The following is an 8426-nucleotide window of genomic DNA, read 5'->3' as shown; positions in this document are numbered from 1 at the left end:
TTACACACTTAAAGGATCAAACCTACAAGTAACCAAGTCTTGGCAGAAGACTACTTTTACTAGAAAATATAGGATTTTATAGAGATTCACACTATTTTCAAACTTGATAACAACTTTCATGTTATACAATTGTAAACGCTTTTATACAAGCAATGACACTAAATTCTTATGACCTCACCAGCTTTTTGCTGATACTCGTTTTCAAAATAACTTGTATTCTCAGGTCGTCAGTAGACAGGTACAGATGTAACTTTTGAGAAGACGGAGCACATACAAGAGTCCTCTTTATTTTGATTATACTTTTTGGTGGTTAACAAACTGTACAGAACACGCTTGTATTAGAATGTCTATATTAATGCAATGGATGTGGTTGCTTGTTTTTTACTGTTATGCATTGTTATGATACTGTACATGACGTCCTCCACCCTAGAAAGTATTCCACCGTTCTCGGTTTTGGGGTGTGACAGATTGGTATCAGAGCCTTGTTTATAGTGAATCAAGTATATCAACCCATAAAAGATATAGGAACTATAAACATATCAAGATTAAAACACTCTGACCAAGAATATATACTTTTAAATAATAACATATTTAACTAAGTATATATATATATATATATATATATATATATATATATATATATATATATATATATATATATATATATATATATATATATATATACATCCATTAATACAAAGGATCAGTATCATACTATAATAGAACAAAAGTATTAAGATTGTTGAACAACAAAATTAGGCTTAGAGACATATAGTCAAGTTTGGGTGAATATAGGCTGATCAACTACGTTTTCCTAGGAGTGACTAGCATGTGCCTAAGAATGGTTGTGGTGTTGCAACAAGTCTAAAAACTTACCCACACTACCACAAGAACATCTAAACAAGAATAATATAGGAGTATTATGCACTCTATTAACTACATATGTGAGAACTAAAAGGGTCGTTACTAGTAGGTCAATAGTTGCTAAGTGGATACACCACAGTTACATGTGAATAAGGCGCTATAGACTTAGAATCTGTGACCTTTGCTTCATTTCCTGTTCTTGTTTGATTGTGGACTTAGAGATAGGGTCACTTATTCGAAGCTCTATCCTGCTTCGATTACATGTAATTGGTATGCACTATGCAAGTATTGGGTCGGCTAATAACGATCATCATATAAGTATCCTAGATTAGTATGTCTATTAACCTTTCTTTCCCCATTCTCGCGTAGTTAGCATGGATGGCTTCCACCATCCCGGTGATCCGTACTATCCAAATCAAGGCATTGGAGGATGGCTCAAGGAAGAGTCAGAAGATAATCACCCGATCCCTTTGGACGATCACTGTGCAGAAGGCTTTTCGGATAGCTCTGACTTCGAGCCAAAAGTCAACAACCTACCCCCTATAGCTCCAAACCCCAAAACTCGTCCAGTATTCCAAGGTCCCACTCCCATGTGGGCAACAACCTTGGATCGATGGAGTGATGAACAGGGTCAGCCCTTACTTTTCAATGGAGACCGAAACTTTTACAACATAAGCGAGGGTGGCTCGGCTGATCGAGCCCTACCCGTCATGGTCCAGAGGATTGCTAGGAACGTTGAGTAAGGTCATGCAGCTATCGGCAAAGTTGTGGAAATTGATGCCAACTCTAACCTTAACACTGTCCATATTTGCCAGCTGGAAGAAGCTATGGATAGGACGAGGAGGACCAATGAGGCTCTGCAGCAACAGCTAGCTGCATCCCGAGCCAAAGTCAGGGAACTCCGAGTGCGTCAGAGAGCACAGGAACGACATCTTCAAGAAGTTGTGCACCAACTGGCTGATCTTAGGGTTCACCCAAGGGATACCCGTCGCCAGTAGAAGATGTCAACTTATCTCCCACTTTTGTTTAAGGAATAGCCTTTTCTTTTCTATGCTCAGTAGAGCACTTGTATGTAAACATTTCTAACTCTGAAAGTACTTTACCTAGACTCCTAGACTGCCAACATTTTCTCTTATGGTTTGATGTAAGACCTACTGTTAGCTCACTTTTCCCGAACTCATAGTATATCATTAATACCAGTAATATTGGCAGTTACCTACTCTGTTTTTATGAGTCTATCTGATGGTTGGACTATGTCGATTTAGTCCATGAAACACTCTCATCGTGTTTGCAATTGATTCTTACTATTGTCATCATCTCTATAAACTTTCAGTAAAAGATGCCTCCTCGCAAGCTCCCGAACAGAGGCAGACCTATGACTCAAACTCCACCTCCACCACCCCCTCCTCCGCAGTTCGATCCGGTGCTGTTTCAGACAGCTGTAACTGCAGCTATGGACCAAATGAATTTTGGCGATTCAAGTGGAGCCGGAATGGGCACCAACTCTAGACATGGTGAAATCCACCCGCATGCACAGGGGTGCACCTATAAGGATTTCATGAGCTGCAAACCGACATTCTTCAATGGAACTAGAGGGATCATTGCACTGTCCTAATGGATCGAAAGAACCAATGTTGTTTTCGAGATGTGCTCGTGCCCCGAGGAAAGCAAAATCAAGTTCGCTACTGCTACCATCACTGAAAGGGCCCTGACATGGTGGAATGGCCATGTCAATTCACTCTCTTTAGTGACATCCAATGCCATGGGCTGGGACACACTGAAGGACCTTCTGAGAAGGGAGTAGTGCCCTAGGGGTGAAGTTTAGAAACGCAAGGAGGAACTATGGAAACTCAAAATAAAGGGGACCGACATAGTGGCTTATACGGCTAGGTTCTGCGACCTGGTATCTATGTGACCTAACATGATCCCTTCTGAAAGCAAGAAAATTGAACGATACATCTGGGGTTTAGTGCCCTCGTATCGAGGGAACATTTTAGCATCACACCCTACGACCTTTGACAGCGCCAAGGAATTGGCCTACAGGTTGATCGATCATGAAGTTCCTTCCACTCCGTCAACAACAACAACAGCTGCCACCCGACAGCAAGAGGAAACGATGGGACCGAAAGACAGACAAGTCAACTCAATCTTCCTCCAAGAACCAACAAAACTGTGGCTGTCCATGCCGCCACTACTCCTGCTACCTCTATACCAGCAAAATACTTTGCTGGAAACCTGCCCAAGTGCCCAAAGTGCCCCTTCCATCATAACGGCGCCTGCCATGAATTGCACCGCACTAATTGCGAACGAAAGGGCCATACCGCCCGGTTTTGAAAATCTCAACCCAAACCCATTTCCCAGGTCCCCGGGTCGGGAGTAAGCGAGGCCTGTTATGGCTTTGGCGAGGTAGGGCATTACAAGAAAAACTATCCGAAAGCTGGGAATGCGGGAGGAACAGGGAGACTACTTGCTATTGGCCACAATAAAGCAGTAGCAGTGTCATACCCCGAAAACCGAAGGCGGAAACATTTTCGGGGTTGACTCCATGTTGAGTATCAAATCCAATGCACATAGTAAGTAAAGTAAAACAACCATTACATTACATATAGGAAAGTTTACATTTGTTTCAAAAGTAAGTTGTACAGTTGTGAATACGTAGTATATATAAACAAAACGAACTGGTCTTCTACGCACTCCAACCTGGAACAAAATGATCTTCGGGTACCTGTTCTAACGTTGACCTGAGAACACAAGCGGTTTGAAAATCAGCATAACGCTGGTGAGTTCATAAGCGGTTTTTGTTTTGTGAAAATGTTCATGTTTCCTTTTCTGTTTCTGAAAATGTAACACACGCCAAGAAAATCCCACATTTTCTTAAAAAGGTTGGTTACTGTTTCACAATATGTAATGTAAAGTTGTACACTGAAAACATGTTTACCCTTGTGAAAATGTACATTTAGGTTAACTGTTTTGTTATTCTGTTCTGGTTATGTATCAATGGATCCCCAAGAAACTCCCATACTTTCCTGAATGTGAGTTATCAATGTAAAAGATGTATTCTGAAACCTGGTTATCATGTAAAATGTGTTGAGTTATTCATTATTATTATTAAGTAAATCACTGTTATCCTAATTGAGAGTTCCATAACCATACGATAGACTAGATATGTCAATAAGTAGTCCACATCACCTTATGACTTTCTTCGCCCTTGAACCATTTCATTCCGGCTGTAGCTAGCAGCCAGGTGTGGGGTAGTCAGCCCCGTATAGATCTATACACTCAAGTCACGCTCTCTAATCCCCAGAGATTCTGGTTACGGGTGCAGTCCTCCACTCGCGTATCTCTGTGGAGTGTTCACCGAGGACGTGTCTCCAATCATACAGGACTAACAATTTACTAGTAATAATATGATAATCCTCCACTCGCGTATCTCTGTGGAGTGTTACCGAGGATATACAGTGTACAAGTTTTATGATAATAACATGCTTTTAACTGATAAAATGTAGAAACCATTTGTGAAATATATAAAACATAATAGTTTATAAACCCATTTCACAATTAATATGTTTACGTGATCTGCATGTTCAAACGATTATCAGTTGTATCAATCAGTGTTAAAAGCATATAAAATGTGAAGCACACATGAAAACAAGTTTTGAGTACAAGTAACCCCTTGTACTTTGCTTATTTTCCCCCCTGAAAACAATGAAAAACAGTGAAAAAGGGTAGGGGTATGAACTCACCGCTTAATGTAGAGATCGAGTGTCAACGAATGCCCTGAACTCCTATGGCCCCTATTTTACATGTGATAACACATAAATGAGTTAGAACTAAGGTTTTTCCATGACTAAACATGATGGGAAAACATCCTTAGGGCTTGGAATTACTAAGAATAAGTGTCCTATGATCCAAACTTAATGATTTATGCAAGTTTAAGGCCAAAAATGGGTATTAGAGTGGGTGTATGGTCTTGAAATGAGTGTGCGGCTGGGGAGTGCGGCCAGGAGTGTGTGTGAGGCAGCACACAAGAGTGTGCGGCCGTACAGAGGGTGTGTGCGGCCGTACACTCCTTATTTGAGTCCATATGTTGATTTTGAAGTGTATGCTCTTCATACTTGGGAATTTTGAATGTATGCTGCCCCTATTTGAAGGTGTGCAGTCGTACACCTTCATGGGATGATGAATATGATGAATATAATGAGTTTTAAGCTTGGGATTCAAGTGTTTACCACTACACTTAGCTTGAAGATGAAGTAGATCACGATTATGAAGCCTTCTAAGTGTTCTTGGTTAATGATTTAGAGAGAGAAAGTAGAGAGAGGGAAGAGAACATCTAAATGAATGAATGAAGAGGTATCCATCCATAAATTGAATTGGGTGTGAGGTTGAGGGTGTTTGCGGTTGGGTGTGTGGCCGTACACACAGGTGTGTGGCCGTACACACAAGTGTGTGGCCGCACACACCTTATTTGGTGAGTTTTGGCCCGATTTTGTGATACTAAACACTCTCCAACCCTTCCTAAGACTCATATCTAAATTATACTAAGTCTAAAGCACCCATATGGAATCACAAGATTTAATAAAAGACAATGAACTCAAGTTTTAGTGTTGAAACACAGATCAATTACATGGGTTAGAAGTTTCAGGTTGTCACATTATCCCCCTGTTAAAGGGAATTTCGTCCCAAAATTCAAAATTAAGATACAAGTCAAGATACAAATCATGGATCTGGAAAGAGATGCGGATACTTCTGTTTCATCGAGTCTTCACGCTCCCAAGTGAACTCCGGTCCCCGCTTGGCATTCCAGCGGACCTTCACTAACGGGATGCGGCTTTGCTTTGTACGTTTGACTTCTCGATCCATGATTTCGATCGGTTCCTCCACGAAATTGAGGTTTTCATTGATGTCGATCTCGTCTAAAGGAATTACTAAGGTTTCATCGGATAGGCACTTCTTGAGATTTGAAACATGGAAGACAGGATGAATGTTACTGAGCTCATCGGGTAAACGAAGTTTATAGGCTACCGGACCGATCCTGGCGAGGATCTCGAAGGGTCCAATGTACCTAGGGTTAAGTTTCCCATGCTTTCCAAAGCGTACCGTGCCTTTCCAGGGCGAGACCTTCAACAGGACACGATCTCCAACCTGGAATTCCAGAGGTTTCCGGCGGTTATCAGTGTAACTCTTTTGGCGATCTCGTGAAGCTTTCAATCGTTCTCGGATTTGGATGATCTTCTCAGTGGTTTCACGGATGATTTCAGGACCAGTGAGAGCATTGTCGGGGATTCGACTCTTGGCTAGCTGTGTGTCCCCCAACTCGGCCCAGCACAGAGGGGATCTGCACTTACGACCGTATAGGGCTACAAACGGGGCAGCCCTGATGCTGGTGTGGTAACTATTGTTGTACAAGAACTCGATCAAAGGTAGATGTGTGTCCCACGACTTTCCAAAATCAATGACACATGCTCTAAGCATGTCCTCTAGGGTTTGGATAGTTCTTTCACTTTGTCCATCGGTCTGAGGATGATACGCTATGCTCATGTTTAGATTGGTTCCAAGGGCTTTCTAGAGAGACTGCCAGAATCTGGAGGTAAACCTGCTATCTCGATCAGAGATAATGGACATAGGTACACCGTGCAGTGGAACTACCTCTTGGATATAAATTCTCGCGAGTCTTTCCATCTTGAATGATTCTTTGATCGGAATGAAGTGAGCGGACTTTGTCAGACGATCGACAATTACCCAAATGGTATCGTACCCACTCGGACACTTGGGTAGTTTGGTGATGAAATCCATGGCAATCATCTCCCATTTCCATTCGGGTATCTCAGGATGCTGGAGCAGACCCGAGGGTTTCTGATATTCGACTTTCACCTTGGCGCAAGTCAGGCACTTGCCCACGAATGTAGCTATCTCAGCTTTCATGTTTGGCCACCAGTATTGTTTCTTAAGATCTAGGTACATCTTGTCCGAACCCGGGTGAATAGAGTATTTGGTCTTGTGTGCTTCCTCCATAACAATCTCCCTGAATCCTCCAAACCTTGGAATCCAAATATGATCCATGAAGCAGTAGACTCCGTCATCCCTAATCTCAAGTTTCTTTTCCATTCCTCTTAAGGCTTCGATCGACACGTTCTCGGGTTTGAGGGCTTCTAACTGGGCTTCTCGGATTTGCATGGGTAAGTTGGAATGGATGGTCATCGTCTGGTTCTTCACTTTGCATGTATAATAGAGAAAACATAGGTACAAGGTTTATAGGGTTGCATGTACACCATAAGAGTGTTAGAATGCTCAAAACCCAACAGTGGTATCAGAGCCTAGGCTTGTTTTCTTGTTATACTTGCGATAGAAGCTGAAAAATCGAGTTTTGTTGTTGTCTGCCCAGCAGACTCGCCGAGTCCAAGGCAAAATGCATCCAACTCGCCGAGTTGGTTCGTGCACTCGACGAGTGGGACCCCCAGACAGCATAAATTCGACTTTTTTGGCTGGAATTGGACTAGGAACATTACCCTAAGATGTTTTTGGACTTATAAACTTGTTTTTGATGTGGTAATGTTCATGCTAATCCAATTTCAAAGATAATTGTCAATAGATTCATGTTTTGTATTAGTTTAAGGTTTAGGCTAATTACATGAAAAAGTTTGATTTGAATTATCTTGTTCTTATGAGTTGCTTATATTAATAGAAAAGTTGAGTGAAATAGTTGTTTTCAATCCAAATTAATCTAAGAGTTGATACTAAAATGTGTTTTTGTAACTTGTCCTCAAGTTATATGAAAAGTCACATTTAAGTTTCATAAAAATCATAAAAGTTGGCAAAGGTTACAAAATGAAGAGTCTAGTCCTAATTAAATGGTTTTATGAATCCATAACTTGTCCTCAAGTTATGGAGGACCAAGAGTCTCTTCATTAAATAATAAAATAAAATAAGTGTAACCTTAATTAATTCCATAAGTTATAAAATTAAGAAAAAGTTAATTCTTTTATTAGTTTAAAGTCTTCCATAACTTGTCCTCAAGTTATGGAACTTGAAGAGTTTTTGGATTAAAACTACTTTAAACACATAAGTTATGGAATTAATTAGTTTTGAATAATTTGAAAACTTGCCCTCATGTTTTAGAATTTGAAAAGTTTTCACTTATGAATACTTTAATTCAAAGTTAGCCCTTAGAATTTTAAAAGTTAAAATTCAACCCTTATACTTTATAATATTATAAGTTAATATATATATATATATATATATATATATATATATATATATGTATGTATGTATAAGAGTAAAGTCAGTCTTACCGTTAGTAGGCCTCATTCACGAAGCCGGTCTATAAGGGGGGTATAAGGTTACTGCCTATAAAATGGCAGTTTAATGTGTGTCCACTCTCACCCACTACTTCCTTGACCGGTGGAGGGTCGTTAGCCGAACGGGTAGGACAAGGACTAGAGTTCTCCCTTCATTAAAAGTATTAATGATAAATACTAAGTAACTAAACCTTTATAAATACCCAATCTTAGTTACTTAGGAAAATGTGAATTTGGTGCTAACCCATGAAATTACACTTTGCA

This window comes from Lactuca sativa, chromosome 3 (assembly GCF_002870075.4).
Source record: "Lactuca sativa cultivar Salinas chromosome 3, Lsat_Salinas_v11, whole genome shotgun sequence".
Taxonomy (NCBI): domain Eukaryota; kingdom Viridiplantae; phylum Streptophyta; class Magnoliopsida; order Asterales; family Asteraceae; genus Lactuca; species Lactuca sativa.
This window is presented reverse-complemented; position numbering follows the sequence as displayed.